This window comes from Toxorhynchites rutilus, chromosome 3, assembly GCF_029784135.1.
Source record: "Toxorhynchites rutilus septentrionalis strain SRP chromosome 3, ASM2978413v1, whole genome shotgun sequence".
Lineage (NCBI taxonomy): Eukaryota > Metazoa > Arthropoda > Insecta > Diptera > Culicidae > Toxorhynchites > Toxorhynchites rutilus.
This window is the reverse complement of record NC_073746.1, coordinates 31,281,884-31,300,463: the sequence shown is the minus strand read 5'-3', so window position 1 is coordinate 31,300,463 and position 18,580 is coordinate 31,281,884. Positions and strand designations below refer to the sequence as shown.

Genomic DNA, 18,580 nt, shown 5'->3' with positions numbered 1-18,580 from the left:
TGAACTGCGGAAGTTATGGCGAAAACAGTAAAGCAGCTGCGTTCCATGGCTTGTGCGTACTTGGAACTCAATCCCGTTGTAAAGAAAGTGAACATCGTCAAGTACCTTGAGTCCACCATATACGCCCGTTCCGGTATCTATAATATCCTTACACTTCTGGAGTAGAATGAGAGCATTAAACGAAAGCCTGATACTGGTCGTCCGACGGAGCTACGCGATCGTAAACTGCAGCTGAAGCTAAAGCAGAAGGCGGAGAGAAAGATGACTAAATCGTTCTGGGCTTTGGACCGGTAGGTCCAAGCAACGTGCCAGACAGTGAAAATATACTTAGCGGAGATGAACATTATCATTCGGAAACGTAAGTCAAGATCGGCCTATCGGAACAGCAAGCTGTGTTCCAGATACAAAAGCTGAACGGGGAGATTTGTAGCACAAAGGGGCAGCCGGAAGTTTCCTACTTCATCCGAAAATATCATCCGGACGAGGATGTGATGTTTTGACCGGACCTGACCTCCCCCCTTCCAGAGGCGACGCGTGACCATGTGTGTAATATATTCAATCCTCAACGGTGGGTGTATTTTCTATCGTTTCCATTGGTTTCGTTCAGCAGAGAACTTTGAATCTCAAATATAATTTTTACGCAAGGAAGCGCATTAGTAGTAGTGATAACTTCATAAATAGCTCATTGCGTTTGCCTTGTCGCACTTGAAGATGCAGAAAGGTGTGACGGCGGGTTCAGATGAAAGGTTTGAGCCCGGTAGTCATTACTGCTAATCAGATTATATTCTTCACGGTGGACAAGTTTCAACAAACAGAAAAGAAAAAAAAGGATATTCGGGATAATATGGAAATTAAAAACGATTTACCTTCGATAATTCCTCATCTTCATCTTCAAGTGTGAAATAATGAAATTTTCGAAGATTGTGTACCTGTCCTATGAACAGTTTGTACAGGTGGACGAGACGCCACTGCGCCCATTACGCGAAGAAGTCGCTGGAGGAGATGAACTGCTTGAAAAGAGATGTTGTTCCGAAGTTCGCCTGCCCTCAGAACATCCCCTACCTACGTCCCATCGAGAATTTCTGGGCAAACTTGAAGTGGAGGGTCTACCCCAACAATTTCGTCGCGAAAACGGAGGAGAAACTAATAAATCAAGCGAAGAAAGAACTGAAAAACATGCCAATGATAATTTTTCGACAGTAATGGCGAAAGCTACAGTCAATTGCCAAAAGGCCGCCTGACAAGGCGTCGAAATATTATTGTAACATGGTCAATAAAATTATTTTTTATGGGAAATATGTCCCATTATTTTATCATTTGTAATTTTTTGATTTCCATCCGAAAATTGTTCATTTCTTCAAATGCAAACGTTATTTGTTGATCATCAAAATATGTATTTTCATTTTTTCCTTATTTATTCTTGGGAAAAAAAAGCCACGTGATCCAAATCAAGTGATACGACGGAGTTTTCTGGATTGTGATATCCGGATTAAATTCGGGTATTTTGGTCATCAAACGCTTCAAAAATTCAGAGATATTAAACTGAAGTCACCGATTGACCAAACGGATCAAACTACTTATAGATGAGGGTTTAAGTCCCGAAAAAAAATTTTACGGGGGCAAAAAAATGTAAAATTTTGAAAATGCCGTAGTGTCTTTTTTTTCACGCTACTCCATGTGTGGAAAACTTATGATACTAACAAACGAATATGTGTACAACAGAAATACATTCATATACACGAAAGTGCTGTTTTAAATAATTATGTTTATATATAGGGTTGGGGAAAATGAAACGTCTTATTTCTGAAATTTGACGCTTTATATAACATACTTAAAATTATCCAATTTAAGTCAAATATGCGCCGTTTTGTTCGCAAACTTGTTGCCATTTAGAAGGCAACCCCATTATCCCCTCTTATAATCCCCCCCCCTCACCCCCACCTTATTTGCCAAAAACTCAGACAGCCAGTTTTCGCAAGCCTCTTTTGAGGTCAACTTAGTATCACCAAGAGCGTTTTGCATAGACCGGAAGAGATGATAATCACTTGGGGCCAGGTCCGGACTATACGGTGGGTGCAATAGGACATCCCATCCGAGCTCCTGTAGCTTCTGGCGGGTCATCAAAAATGTATGAGGCCGAGCGTTGTCCTGGTGGAAAACAACACCATTCCTATTGATAATTTCTGGCCGCTTCTGGTCAATCGCCTGCTTCAAACGGTCAAGCTGCTCACAGTAGAGAACCGAGTTGAGGGTCTGGCCATAGTAGAGCAGCTCATAGTGGATGATTCCCTTCCAATCCCACCAAACACACAGCAAAACCTTCCTGGCCATCAATCCGGGCTTGGCGATGGTTTGGGCCGGCTCACCGCGCTTCAACCACGACTTTTTTCGCTTTAGGTTGTCGTACGTGAATCCACTTTTCATCACCAGTCACCATCTTCTTCAAAAATGGGTCGAGTTCGTTCCGTTTCAGCAGTGCATCGCAGGCGTTGATTCGGTCTAAAAGATTTTTTTGCGTCAACTCGTGTGGCACCCATAAATACATCCAGCTTTTTTTGGAATCCAATCTTCTGCAAATGGTTCCAAACGGTTTTAGGGTATATACCCAGTTCCTGGCCAATCGAGCGAGTGCTCACATGCCGGTCTAATTGGATGATTTCAACGATTTTAACGTTTTCCACAACGATTGGCCCACAAGTACAGCGTGTATCTTCGACAGCCACTACACCAGAACGAAATCGATCAAACCAACGCTGTGCTGTGCGAATCGTTACAGTATCGGGTCCATAAACTACACGATTTTTTTTCGGCCGCCTTCGTTGCAGTTTTACCTCACAGGTAGTAAAAACGTAAAATATGGCGAATTTCTTGCTTGGTGGACTCCATCTTTGACGCGCTATAACTTGAGACTGAAAAGGACAATCACAACACTGTCAAAACGACACTTGTAGCACAGATTGTCGTCTTTAAATAGCCGACCCGATGCGATAAGTACAACACAAGATATGTTTAAGTGTTGCCATATATTGATAATATACGACATTTCTTTTTCCCCAACCCAATAAATTTTATTTTTGCATACAATTTAAAAAATTGTTTATATTGCAATAACAGTGTATTGAATCACAGTAGGCGTTTGATGTAATTCTGACATTTGTTCATATGATATCATAGTCGTAAAACTTTTTAATTCACGCGAATTATTGCGAACTTTTTTCACCAACCAATGAGAAGGAAGCACGGGATCACTTGCTAAAGAGCGAAAAACAAGAAGTGCGTTATATCTGTGATACAACCGTAAAGGGGACGTAGGACTACCGTTGGCTTAGCAATCAATAAATAACAAGCATATAGCTTTTAGACATTTCATCTTTCGAAAAATAAATTATGAACGCTCAAAGGTGGAAACGATTCTTCTTCGGAAATACCCAGCGTTTCATTGTCGTTCGAGGCTACTTAAACCGTGTCTGTTTCAGTAAACATCAAACGACGTTCTTAAAAAGGGTCTCCGAGCGGGCATTAGTTTTTATACAGATTTTTGATTTCGATTTCATTGAGCAATTATTAAGCTATTGAAACAAGTTTTCGGATCAATAATAAAAAATCATATAACTCTCAAACATTTTATGTTTTGAATAAAATGATTACAATACCAGTTCGTTGAGCTGGAAAACAATTGTAAACGCTCCTCAAAAATGCCCAGCACAAATAATACCCTCCAAATGATATAAAATCTCCTCGGACCTAAAGATTACTAAACAGGAATACTGGTCGATAGTGGCAGCAAACTGGAGAAGGCAATTTAATGTCAGCATAGGATTTCATGTCTTTCGAATTGATCCCCGAATCTACCCAATGTTTGGTTTCTTCGTGAGAATGAACTAAGCCATGCGCCATCAATCGGAACAAATGGAAGTCGGAAGTGTTAATGACTGTAGAACAAAGCAAGGCACTGATCAGGAATAATTCACGATGCATGAATTAATAAATTCACTACAAATATCTAAAACCACCGCTCGTGAGCATCAGATGAAACTTGATGACATTAATCACTACAATGTATGGGTTCCACCCAATTTGACAAATCGATTGATTCTGTGATTCGCTCTATAAACACAAAAAAAAAGCACGCCGTTTGTGAAGCAAATCGTGACAGGTAATGAAAAAAATGGTGAAACGAAAAAATATTGCGTCTGCGAAATCTAAGATAAGATCAGACAACAGGCCTCTTACTCTTCTTCGTCGTCCAAAAACGAAGCCATGACATGAAGATGCCAGAGTTGTCAAATATTATAAAATTTCCGATTTTTTAAATTTCTGAAGTGATTACCGAAACTGAGGCCTATTTTGGAAAACCCGAAAGAGTACTATAAAAATGGTATCGAAAAGTTGCAAGATCGCTATAATCGCTGTATCGCTCTCGAAGGCAATTATGTTGAATAACAAAATTGAATTGTGCAAAAAAAATGGTTTCACTGTGTTACCTTATAAACTTTTCAGCCGAACTGTTACTTCATTGCACTTCTTACTGTACATTGGTGTTGATGAAAAGCTAAATGAACCAGGCCGTTTTGAAAATATTTCCCTCGAACCATCAAACTGTCACCTGCAAAGTTACGAGTTGAAAAATTACATGACACGTTCCGTAAGTCCATCTAGTATGAAGAAGGGGCTGTCCATATACCACGGGGACAGAAAAATCATGTTTTCGAACACCCCGCTCCCCCACCGTGGACAAACGTGGACTTTTCCTATACCTCTCCCCCTGTTGTCCACGTGGACATTACACCAATTATTTCTAAAAAGATCAAAATAAAATTGAACCTCGCTTAAATTTCATTTTGGGATTGCTTCTATTTTCTATTTTATAGTTTTATGGATAAAAATGTTAGCTTAATTAATAATAACGGTTTGTGTTAAGTTCATTTATTTGTTTTCCAACATTCCCCGAAAAGTTATTTGTATCGCTATTTAGTTTCTTCCAAATTCCACTTATGTTGTCAGATTGTTTTCACCGCTACAATCCACATAAAAAATTTACTTGTGAATCTATCCACGGGAATTCTTTATTATCATACTCAATTATTAACCAACGTAAGTTGGTTGAGCTGTATATGCTTTCAAAAAAATCCGACAAAGAAATCTAGGGCTTCATTACAAAATGATTATTGGAATTACGGAACAAAGCAGCAGTTATAAAAAAAATCGATATCGGTCATGCTATTCAAGTTATAAGAATGTCGTGTTAAATTATGTAGTGTTGGTTTGTAGACAACACAAATGGCGGCTCAAATGAACAATGAACCTGCATCGTGATCGCTGGCTTCATGTACCAATGATCTTTCTGTTCAACCTCGTAAGTCTTGGAAAATTTGAGGTACGAACTCGTGCCGGCTTTAACCCTCTAACGGACTGTGAGAACTAGGTATTTAATCAACGCAAATAATAAAACAGCGACATGTTGACATGCTGAAATACACAAAGGATTTTTTTCAATTAACAAAACAATTAAAAACATTGAAAAAATTGGTGTCAGTTTAGTTGTCACCTGCCCGTCTAGCGGTAAGCACTTGATAGTAAAAAAGTTTTTTTCTTATATTTGAATTTTTGATGTTAGTTTGAACAAAAACAATTAATAAAATTCATTATCAGACTCAGCAGGTCCTTAACAGTTCATATGTATTGAAAACTTAAACAAACAGACTGTTTTTCAACGACTTTTCGGGAAATTTGCGCTTGCTGCTCCAAATTGGGAGTTGTTAACACGAAAATGACTCCAAAATGAATAGTTTTAATTTTTTCCGCGCCCAAAAAAAATCAGGCACGTTGCTAGATATCAGAACTAGTTACCACAGTTAGGCTAGAAATAATAATTTATTGTTAAATAAGAGAAAAAATAAAATCGATGGTGGCAATATAGTTACCACTACCCGTAATATGGTTCAGGGAGAAAATCCAAAGCATCACTCTTATAGACACACAATTATTCGAATATATTGGGTCATTTGAAAAGTATCCGCGTTTTTCTGTTTAATTTCTGAATAATTTTTATTGAAGTAAGACTACGTCTAACCGGAAGATTAGGGGGTAAAATGAAAATCTAGGCACTGAACAAGTAGGAAAAAATCGAAGATTTCGAGCGCTTATAACTCGATCATTTCTTAATAGATCGCAAAGATGTTTGCAGGGTCTGGGCTATACCGTGGATCCATCACAGCTTCCCAACTAATCGCCCTATTTTTTAAGCGCGTCATCAGAGATTTATGTGACACTTTTCTGTTGATCGATTTTGGTGGTTTCTTCCATAATCGCCTCGTGAAAACTATCCAGGTGTGAACCGCACAACACTGAATTAACCTTTTGGCTATGTAACTCCTCATGATTGAAGATTCGCTTCCAGTTCCACCATAAACACAGCGTCACTTTTTTGGAGTCAAGGCTTTGATGATATTTTTAGTGGTTTGTCTTGCTTATCCCATGATCTTTTGCGAACGATATCGTAGTTTTCCCATTTTTATCACCCGTGATTTTTTGCTCCAGAAATGGGTTGATTTAGTTGTGCTTCGCTGATGAAAATTAGTCAATCAACTTCCTTTAGAATAATTCATGCGGCTACTGGGCAAGGTTCTTTTTCATGCTGTTCTATGAGTCGAAATTATTGCGCTCACGAAAAGTGGCCCGAACAATTGATAACCAGAAGGAGCAATATCTGGACGGGTTAAATAGCACACCTTATGGAAACATAACATTTTCGGCCGGACTGTCAAAGAGAATGAGATTTGACATTGTCCGGTGGAATACGAGGTCTATCTTATTGTCTAATTCTGTTAGTTTGTTCTGGATCGCTGACTTTAATTTCGTTTAGTTATAAGCAGTACTTGTTAGAATTTATCGAAGCTGTGTAGAAGCACATAAATCCGAATTCCTTTCCAATCTCACCAGACACAAGATGCAATAGTTTGGAATCGAAATATTGTAGCGTTCTACGTAACCAAGCTTCACCAGGTAATTCGTTGTTCATTTTCCTTTGGTTCATCACCTTTGGAGTTCTTGAAAGATAGATACAACAACAAACCCGTACCTAAGAAAACTATGTCGTGCATTTTTCAAATTACAATATTCTAAAATTCTTTGATGGTGTCTTCGTCCTGGCGGAATGTAAATAAGTTCATCGCTCTCAGTTCATGTGCGTTACTCTCAGAATACGCATTTCAGCGAAACAGTTCAACGATATGAAAAAATGGGTGAGTTATATTTATGATATAACCTCAAGGTTGACGTGGGACTACAGTTGTCTTAAATTGTTGTTGTAAACAGTTGTTGTAAGAATTTGTATTGTATTGATTAAATTTATCGATTGAATGAAACATTTTTCGAATTCAATTGTATTCAACATAATTGCTTTGTAGGTAAAAAGTTTGAACAGTTACCATGTAAGATCAATTCAGGCATTGTAATAGATTATGTTCTACATGAGCGGAAGAATTGTCAAACGATCATTGTATTTGACGTTTCCCTCTGAAATTATAGCATCTCTCATGTGTACGTAGTTCTGGAATCGCGAAAGTTCATTCACTTCTAATATCTGAAATGACGATTTTCTCATGCCTCTCAGTTTAGAAGTACGTTTTAGATATTCCGGTCTGCACAAATACAACCGAGTACAAAAGTACTCGCAGCTTGCATATATTTACAATGCAGATTCCCCCAGGGACATTGATTTAGAAGTCCGTGTTAAGGAAACACAGCTCGGTGGGAACAAAAATACCCCCTACTCGCATGTATATTTTTAAAGCGGATCCCCACAGGTACATTGATTCTGAATTCTGTGTTGGGGAACCCGTAAATTGGGCCAATCAGAACTTGGTAGTTAGGGCGTTTAGATAACGCTTGACATTCATTCCTCGTCGATTATTTGCAAGAGACGGACACACATTGTCCGTCCTCCGCTACAATATCGAAGCTGGAAAGTTTTTTTCCCCCCTCCGCCAAAGTGATTTTTGGTTGTTGTTTTTTTCTTTCGCCCATTGGTGACAAGTTAAGCGCCAACGCATCCGGAACAGCGAGGAAGCAGCACCTCTCCAGCGGCGCTGGACCGGTGTTCTGTGAATTGGTTCCATTGAGCGTCACATTTGTATCTTCACCAAACATCAAACAGAGAAGTACAATAGAATAGTTTTTACCGTCTCGCTATTGTGCTTATACCGTAGCGTGCAGCGTTGTATAGCTCCCTGAATAGGGTTGTTCAAGTTTTTCGAACTCATCAGACTAAATTTTTTTATTGAGTTTTTATTTATCTATATAATTTTTTTTTTACGAAATTATTGTTTTTCTTCAAGAAGATTTTTGATTTGAGCTAGTTTTTAGTTTAAGTTAGTTTTTAGTCTAAGTTAGTTTTAAGTTGAGTTTTTGCGCGAGTGTGTGCGTGTGAGTTGTGTGTGTGTGCGTGCGATTTTTTTTTTTCGTTTTCATAGGTCTGCGCAACCGTTATGACATCTGCTGATGCCAATGTTGCGCGGACGCGTTATTATCAACAGTCCTCGAAGGCACCATGGGTTGTTTTCTTTCGGCCCAAGGAAAAAGCTTTGAGAACTCTTGATATTTCAAGAGATTTGCTGCGTAATTATAAGGGCGTCTCGATACATAAAGAGAGACCGGACAAACTGCGTGTAGAAGCACCGACTTTTGATGTGGCCAACAAGATTGTTGACCACGAAGTTTTTAACAGGGAGTATCACATCTACATCCCTTCTCGAGAAGTGGAGATAGAAGGCGTAGTAACCGACGCGAGTCTGAGTGTCGATGAACTAAAAAAAGCGTCGGGTTCCTTCAAAAACTCGATGATTGGAGATCTTGTAAAGATCCTGGATGTTAGAAATCTGCATTCAGCATCTTTGGAAGAAAATAAAAAAGTTTATAAGCCCTCGCACTCTTTTCGAGTTACTTTCGCAGGTTCTGTTCTCCCAAACTATGTGAAAGTAGAAAATGTTTTTTTCCCAGTGCGCCTGTTTGTACCGCGGGTTTATAATTGTACCAAATGTAAAAAGTTGGGACACTCGGTTAGCCACTGCGGCAAATGTGGCGATAAACATAGTGAGGATTCTTGCACTCAAACAGTGGAAAAATGTATTCACTGTGGCGAGAATCCTCACCCTCTACAAGAGTGCCCAAGGTACAAACAGCACTCCGATAAAGTGAAGCGTTCTATCGCTGGACGCTCCAACTTATGCTGAAACGCTAAAGACCACATCAGCCGCTCAAAATGAAAACCAATTTTCGGTTTTGTCATCTCAAGAATCGGATTCTGATTCTGATGAGGGTCATACTTCGGCTGCACCAGAATCTTCAATAAAGGATGAATCATCAAAAAGAAAGCTCTCTTCACCAATGGTGCACCATAAGAAAGCTAAAATGACCCTCGGAAGATTGTCTAATTCCAAGGGTAATAGTAGCAAAAAAACGAATCCGAAGGCTCCTTCTCAGCCAGTTCCTGGTTGCAGCCAGGATTTTACGTCATTACCCAGAGAAAAGAGAAATAAAAACGCTGCTCCTCGATCTTCTCGTAGAAAATTCGCGTCTAATCGAGGATTGATAGCTTTTTCGGACATTGTGGACTTCATACTAAACACGTTCAAAATTCAAGACCCCCTCAGAAGCCTTATTTCTGCCTTGCTTCCATCTTTAAAGTCTTATCTTAAGCAATTGACTGCTTCATGGCCCCTCCTTGCATCAATCATATCTTTCGATGGATAATTCATCTAACGTAGTAGAAGATATGATCAATGTGCTACAATGGAACTGCCGTAGTCTAGTGCCTAAACTAGACTCGTTCAAATTTTTACTTCAAAATTATGATTGTGATATATTCGCTCTTTCCGAAACATGGCTCTCTTCTGACACAGAATTCAACTTCCACGATTTTAATATTATTCGCCTGGATAGAGATGATTCCTATGGAGGAGTACTTTTAGGGATCAAAAAGTGCTACTCTTTCTATAAAATTCCTCTCCCAGCTCTATCAGACGTCGAAATCGTCGCTTGTCAAATAACTGCAAAGAATAAAGAACTTTGCATAGCTTCAGTATACGTTCCCCCGAATACTTCCATTAGCCGTAGTCAACTTTGGAATCTAATTTCGATTCTCTCAACCCCAGTTCTAATTTTGGGTGACATGAACTCCCATGGTACTGGGTGGGGCGATCTTTATGATGACGCTAGGGCGGCTATTTGTTACGATTTATGTGACGATTTCAACTTGACTATCTTGAACACTGGTGAAGTGACACGAATTGCAAAACCTCCGGCTCGGGAAAGCCGACTCGATCTATCTTTGTGCTCAAACTCGCTATCATTAGATTGTCAGTGGAAGGTCATCAATGATCCCCATGGTAGCGATCACTTGCCAATCAATATATCAATCAAGTGTAGCCCGCAATCCACTGAACCATCTCGAGTTCCATTTGATCTAACAAGGAACATCGACTGGCAAAATTTTGCAACGGCGGTAACAATCGGTGTCGAATCAATAGATATACTTCCACCATTGGAAGAATATCGATTCTTCGTCGATTTATTGTATAAAAGCTCACTGGAAGCACAAAAAAGAAAAGTTCCAAGTGCTTCATTTAAAAGAAAACCAGCCACTCCTGGCTGGGACGATGAATGCACAAAATTGTATTTGAAAAAATCTGATGCTTTCAAAGCTTTTCGCAGACATGGAACATCCACACACTTCGAGGAATATTCAAAGCTTGAAATACAGCTGAAACAATTAGTTAAAGCAACAAAACGCGGTTACTGGCGCAATTTCATCGAAGGTCTTTCTCGTGAAACCTCAATACGCACCTTGTGGAGGGTAGCTCGCAACATGCGTAACCGCTCATCTACCAACGAGAGTGAAGAATACTCCAACCGATGGATATTCGATTTCGCTAAAAAGGTCTGTCCAGACTCAGTTCCAGCCCAACATATTCTTCGAGAAACGTCTCCGAGCGGTGGACCTCTGGACAGACCATTCTCAATGCTGGAATTTTCTATGGCTCTTCTTTCATCGAACAACTCTTCACCCGGAAGCGATATGATTAAATTCGTTCTTCTAAAAAATCTTCCCGATATCGCGAAAAGACGCTTGCTAGACTTATTCAATACCCTACTAGAAAACAATATTGTGCCACCCGAATGGAGACAGGTCAGAGTGATAGCAATTCAAAAGCCTGGCAAAACCAGCGTCTGACCATAACTCATACCGTCCGATTGCTATGCTCTCGTGCATTAGAAAATTGCTGGAGAAAATGATCCTTCGAAGAATCGATCAATGGATCGAGACAAATAATTTGCTATCAAGTACACAATTTGCGTTTCGCAAGAGCAAAGGAACAAACGATTGTCTAGCGTTGCTTTCTACAGATATTCAACTGGCCTTTGCGCACAAGGAGCAACTGGCTTCAGTATTCTTGGATATTGAGGGAGCTTTTGATTCAGTTTCCATAGAAATTCTGTCAGACAATCTGAACAGATGTGGACTTCTTGGAATTTTGAATAACTTCTTGTACAATTTGTTGTCAGAAAAGCAAATGAACTTCACCCTCGGACAGCTGACAACTTCCAGAAATAGTTATATGGGTCTACCCCAAGGCTCATGTCTCAGCCCTCTTCTTTATAATTTTTATGTGAAAGATATTGACAGTTGTTTGGTAGAACAATGCACGCTAAGACAACTTGCAGATGATGGTGTGGTTTCCGTCAGCGGTCCCCATACCGAAAACTTGCAAAGACCATTGCAAAATTCCCTAGATAACTTGTCTTCTTGGGCAAGGAACTTAGGGATAGAATTCTCGCCGCAGAAAACAGAACTGGTAGTGTTTACTCGAAAGCGGTCCCCAGCCCAATTGCAACTTAAGCTATTGGGCAGAAACATTACCCAATCATTGACCTTCAAGTACCTTGGTGTCTGGTTTGATTCAAAATGCACTTGGAATACCCACATTACGTATTTGAAGCAAAAATGTCAAAAAAGAGTCAACTTTCTCCGCTCGATTTGCGGCACGTGGTGGGGAGCTCATCCGGGAGGTCTCATAACGCTTTATAAAACAACTATTCTATCTATTCTGGAGTATGGCTCTTTCTGCTTTCTCTCAGCAACTAAAAGTCACCTTCTAAAATTGGAACGAATTCAATATCATTGTCTGCGTATAGCTCTCGGCTGTATGCACTCAACGCATAACATGAGTCTCGAGGTTCTGGCCGGAGTAACTCCTCTACAGAACCGATTCTGGGAACTTTCTCTCAGAATACTGGTGAAATGCGGTGTCACGAACACACTTGTGATTGAAAACTTTGAAAAAATGCTTCATCTAAATATACAATCTCGGTTTATGAGAATTTATCATCACTATATTTCATCAGATATTTGTCTTCCATCGTTTACTCCAGACCGTGCTCACTTCACCATCAGCAGTTCCTCAATTGAATACGATCTGTCGATGAAACAAGCAATACTTGGGATTTCAGATCAGCTTCGACCAACTTTCATTCCCCATATTTTTAACCGAAAGTACCAAAAAGTCAATTGCATGAAAAGATACTTCACTGATGGGTCTCGCCTCAATGGATCCACTGGCTTCGGTGTTTTCAATGAAAATTCAAGCGCCTTCCGTAAACTGCAGGAACCTTGTTCCGTTTATGTTGCTGAGCTGGCAGCAATCGACTTCGCATTGGGGATGATCTCCAACAAGCCTGCAGACCATTACTTCATTTTCTCGGATAGTCTCAGTTCGCTTGAGGCTCTCCAGTCGATGAAAACTAGTAGGCACCCATCTTATTTCCTCGCAAAAGTGAGGCAGCAGATGAGTGCACTGATCGAAAGATCTTATAAGTTAACCTTTGTTTGGGTCCCCTCTCATTGCTCAATTCCTGGCAATGAGAAGGCGGACACTCTCGCAAAGGTGGGTGCCCAGGAAGGCGAATTGTTTGATAGACAGATTTCATACGATGAATTTTTCCAATTACTGCGTCAGAGTTCCCTCTTGAGTTGGCAAACCGATTGGGACACTGGAAGTGTTGGGCGGTGGTTATATTCAATTATTCCAAAGGTTTCTTCGAGAGCGTGGTTCAAAGGTTTGGACGTAAGTCGTGACTTCATTCGTGTAATGAGTAGACTTATGTCCAACCACTACTCGCTAGATGTGCATCTCCACAGAATAAATCTTGTTCAAAGGAACGTCTGTCGGTGTGGAAACGGTTACGATGGCATCGATCACGCAGTTTGGCAATGTACGGATAATTACGCAGCCAGAGAGTACCTTTTGAATGCCCTTGAGGTCCAAGGAAGACAACCCTATGTTCCTGTTAGAGACGTGTTGGGAACTCGCGACATCTGCTATATGCAGTTGATCTATATGTTTGTGAAACGGTCTAGTATAAGTATTTAATGCTTTTGTATTTTTCTTTTTCGTTATTAGTTTGTTTGTCTTGTCCCCCCATCTCACCGTCGCCCACCCTCGACAGATAGTCGAACACCAGATGCTATCACTGGTCATTATGCACAATGCTACAGTGCGTGCGGCAACTCTCGGTTGAGACAACGATACCTCATATCCATATCCCTAACCTGACCCGTCCCACAAAAATGTTGCCCTTTTAACCTCGAGTAAACCGCGAGTATTCGGTCGAATCCTACTAAACATAGAAATTAGTTGAAACTTTGTATAAACAAACCTTGAATTAGCGGCTCCGCAAAGCTTATGCGATTGAGCCTTACAAATAAATGAACTGGATAAAAAAAAAAACGCTTGACATTTTACAGTTATTCAACTGTTTATCTCATGGAACATAACATTTTATTAATTGTGATAGACCCGTGGAAATATTTCCCATCAATTGATGCAAACATCTTTCCGATCTATAAAGAAATGTTCGAGTTATAAGCATTCGGAATCTTTCATTTTTCCTGCATGTTTTGTGTTTAGGTTTTCATTTCACCTCCATATACTCCGGTAAAACGTAGTCCCACGTCAAAATATGGTCTTTTATTGATAAATACGGAGTACACATAAGGAGCGGCAAAATTGAAACTCGATGAAAATGCAGAGCAGATTTCATTCATTTTTGATTATATTGTATTTTCAGAAATATTCATTTTATGTGTTCACGTGGACATTATCTAAACCCCCTCCTCCCTCACCGTGGACAAGCGTGGACATTTTCGTACCTCCTACCCTCCCCCCCCCCTTAAGTTGTCCACGTGGTATGTGGACAGCCCCAAATTCTATTCAAGTTGAATTTCTCTTTATCAGAGAAGTACTCCTAAAATAGTGAAATCCATGGGAATAGCTTCCACATTAGTTCGTGGAGATGAGATTTTTATGGTTTGGGGAGAATTTTCTCAAAAAGAACTGGTTTAGGTAGCTTACCATCAACACGAATGAACAGTCAGAAGTACAACTAAGTACTTCAGAATCATTTACTGCTGTTTTTTAATTCAAAAACAATGTGATATTTGGGTAAGGGCCTGGCCGGGTATAGGAGTAAAAAGTGCCCTCAAACCAAATCACCAGCTGTATGGGAAATATTGTATAGGGTACTAAATATAACATTTTGGTACTAGTACCATATATTTCAGTTCTTATATGGTACACCATAGGATCTATGGTGAAAAATGCACATTTCCGAATTTTTTCACGCCATTCTCAATAGCTTTGAGACAAAAATAAGAAAAAATACTGAAAGTACATCTTACTAAGATGTATCGATAAATATCTTCAAAAGGGGGTCTCCGTAGCCACATTGGTTGCGCGTTCGCTTAGATCGATCGTGAGTTCAAAACTCAGGGCCCTCATTGACCATCTTTGTGTTGTTACAGAATAGCTACGTCCACGCAACAATCATCAGCGATGGAGATCGATCCACGGTCGAAATAAGATCGATTCATCCATACAACTGCTCTGCTCTGCCAGACACATCGGGCTACTGTTCTATAAATAACTCAACAATGATCAATCAACTGTCTCCGCTGTCCGGTGGTCCAACTGGATAATGGAAGAACAGAAAGAATACTCTTACGCCTAAATGGCTACTGTCTTAATGTACCATGTGTAATGGTATAGAAGAAATACTGGCGAATGGCAACTGTGTAATGTGCTAATTATAGATATGATAACCATGTGACATGTACACGATTAAAATTCGGCTCTGTTACAGCTAAAATGCTAATGCGCCTTAAATAAATAAATGGGGAAAAAAATATATCTTCAAACACCTTTACTTTAAAGAATCTAATAATAAAAAAAAATTAAATGGGCAGTCCAAAAAAATTTTATCAATTTTCTGGCATTTCGAAATTAAAAAAAAATATAACTTAGAGACCCATTTCTCCTCTAATTTTTATTTAAATGCGTTCGTATGTGTCTTTTTTTCTACATGTGGCGAACTTTTTAAGAGCATCGTGAAACAAAAAAATAATTTTTCCCATCGTCTGCATTATTATTTTTATTTTCATGAAATCAATTATTTTACCAAGAATGATCTTTTTCAACAAGGACTTTATTTTTTCTCACAGAGTCTATCGTACTGCTGACTCCTATGAATTTGGTAAACCAATCCAATGTAAAGATAATCTCATATATTTTAAGATACGGGAAAAACAATCTTTATACAGCGCAATCCTCTAAATATACCGACAAAATTTAGACATATGAAAAATAAAATTTAAATAAATATTAGAGCTCTAAATTCAAAATAAATTAAAAATGCCCGAAGGTAAAAAAAATATTTTTTTTTCGCGCAATCCTTTTAAAAATCCAAGAAAAAAATACGCTACATGTGGAAACAACAACACATACGAACGCATTTAAATCAAAATTAAAGCAAAAGTGGGTCTCAAAGTGATATTTTTTTAATTCAAAATTACGAAATGCCTGAAAATATATATATTTTTTTTGTACCGCAACAAACACTCTAAAAATTGTAAAAAAAACACATATACCTAAAATAGACGTAGGAAGAAATTTGAATACAAACTAGAGTAGTACTGAATCTCAAAATAAAAAAAAATAATTTGAAATAAAAATAAAAATTACTTTAATTTCTTTTTAGTATTTGAATTTTTGATAAAAAAATTGTTTGAAAATATTGATCGATACACCTCAATAAGATGAACTTTTAGTATTTTTTTTCCATATTTTTGTCTCAAAGCTATTGAGAATGGCGTGAAAAAACGAAAAGGTGCATTTTTCACCATAGATCCTATGAACTCAAATATATGGTACTACTGTCAAAATGTTTTTATTTAGTACCCTATACAATATCATCCATACACCTGATGATTTGGTTTGGGGGTAGTAAGATGCGCATTCAGTATTTTTTTCAAATTTTTATCTCGAAGCTTGTGAGGATGGCGAGAAATAAACGAAAAAGTACGTTTTTCCCTATAGATCTTATGTTAAACCACATAAGGGTTCAAAAACTTATTGTAATTAATGTGAAATTGACGTTAATTTAGTAAAAGAGTGAGAGTTTCTTCCATCTATTTGTATAGTTATGAAACACTGGAATTTTAGTTTTTTGGTTGTTTTGCGCCTGAACACAACAATAAATTTCAAATGGCCAGTCTTTTAAATGATGATAGTTACTATATCCTACACTATATACTTCAATTCAACCGACTTCTTACATATCTCTGGAAACTCAGAACAAAATAGTGGTTCTTTAGTTGTGAAACGCAGTGCATTACATATGGTTGGATAAAGTATTTAGTATGATTCCTTGCTGTGATGACTGAGAGCAGACAAACGTATGAAAACTATTTTAAAAAACAGCCCCCGGATTTGCAAACGTATCAGTTTTCCATTCTAAATTTCACTTTTGCATAGTTGTGCATAGGTCTGACAGATAGCAAGTAAATAAGATTGATTGGATGAAATGACTATTAAAACTAAATGAAGTTAAAGAAAATATATTTTCTGTAGTTTTTTCATTCAAAGAAAAAGATATTTATTTAAACAAATATTAATAACGCCTAAAAATACACAATAGCAATATCACAGAGACACACACAGTCTATAAGTATACGAGTTACGATTTTACGCGCTAGTATAGGAGAGTTAAATGTATTTTTGGAACCTCTAATGTTGAGTTAATTTGGTATTTATACTACGGATGGACCTCCTTGCATGCGATAATAGAGATTTATTGTTGGAATCAGACGGTTATTTAAAATTGTAAGGATTTTATGTAGATTAAAGTGTTCTTGCCAATTTCAATGGGTAGCATGCTATGAAAAGTAAATTAAATAAATGAATTCAAAAACTTCACCTTATCTGTTCGCAGTTATTTTATTTACGTGGCGATTGTTGGTTTGCGGAACAAAATAACAACATTTACTTATTCCAAAAGCACCATCCGCATTGCACTATTCGAACTTTCGTTGACAACAGTTCACCGAAATGATATAATAAAAGTTTAAATTGAATTCCACTGTATCATTAACAATTTATCCACGTATGCACGTTTGTCGCTTCGAGAAAACAACTATCTGCAGTCATTGCGAACTTTCTGCCATATGTAATCCACTCTTGCTACACAGTAAGTCTGCAACGTGATGGTATCCTTTACACAATCCCCAACGCTCCCACTGCTAGCAAAACCGTTTTAGTTAAACAGTCCCAACATTTATTCACTGCAACATTACCACTTGGTCCGTCGACTCGCGGAGGACAAGTCTCGGTTCGACTGCAAGAATCCTGGAGCTGAACCAGCTTGTATGGCTCACCAAACGATAATGACATTCGCCACAGTTGCACTCCAAGCAGTGACAATTTTCATTTAACATCCACCATACACGAAATCCTCACCGGCTGGGATAACATCCCACCCCCATTCCGCTCCTTAACACGTTCACTCAATTGGATGTTTGTGTAATGATTATAATAATAGAAAGTAATCAAATTGAGTGTTGTACACTCGACGTTAACTCACTAACACGCGCGCACACACACTCTTCGAACAGGGACACTTGAAATATGCTGCAAATGGGCCGTAACTGGATTTTCCCGGGGGGAAAATTCGCTTCCGAGATACATAAAGCGTCGCGGGATTTTCTGAATGCCGCCCGACGGATCTCACGTTTCTCGCGATATCCTGTGGGGTGAATCAAAACACCCGACGGAAAGTTGCGTTGCGTCTAATTTCACTGCCACTGCAAAGCCATACCATCCAATCAAGATCCAATATTCACAGCGATACTTTTCCGCTATATAAACGCGAGAGAACGGATGCTGGCGAGGATAAAAATGTACTGTGACGATGAAAGGATCTCTTGGCTTCGCTACGCTCACTTCCCATCGCATGGCTCCGGGATGGGAGTGTGGGCGGAAAATATAGCCACTAGCTGCGTCTGTGTGTGCGAGTTGGTGATGATGGGGCTGATGTTATCCTTGTTCTGCCACTTTATGGTGATGTTGCGATGATAGAGATGTTCGTTTTATTGCCTCCATCTCTGTCTGGCTCATGGAATAGGGCAAAGGGTCGCTGTGGTAACGGCCGGGGAGGAGGTGTGAAAAGTGATTTTCATAATGGGTGTGCT

At 38.9% G+C, this 18,580-nt stretch overlaps 1 protein-coding gene across 1 annotated transcript in view; it reads right to left on the bottom strand.

Moving 5' to 3' along the window:
* The window catches only part of LOC129779359 (ALX homeobox protein 1-like), an 85,496-nt gene extending 67,269 nt beyond the window's left edge, over window positions 1-18,227 (bottom strand). Inside the window, exon 1 of the mRNA XM_055786777.1 lies at window positions 17,311-18,227. The gene's annotated coding sequence lies outside the window, so the exon portion shown is untranslated. The remainder of the gene's footprint in view (window positions 1-17,310) is intronic.
* Window positions 18,228-18,580: the final 353 nt, after the last annotated feature.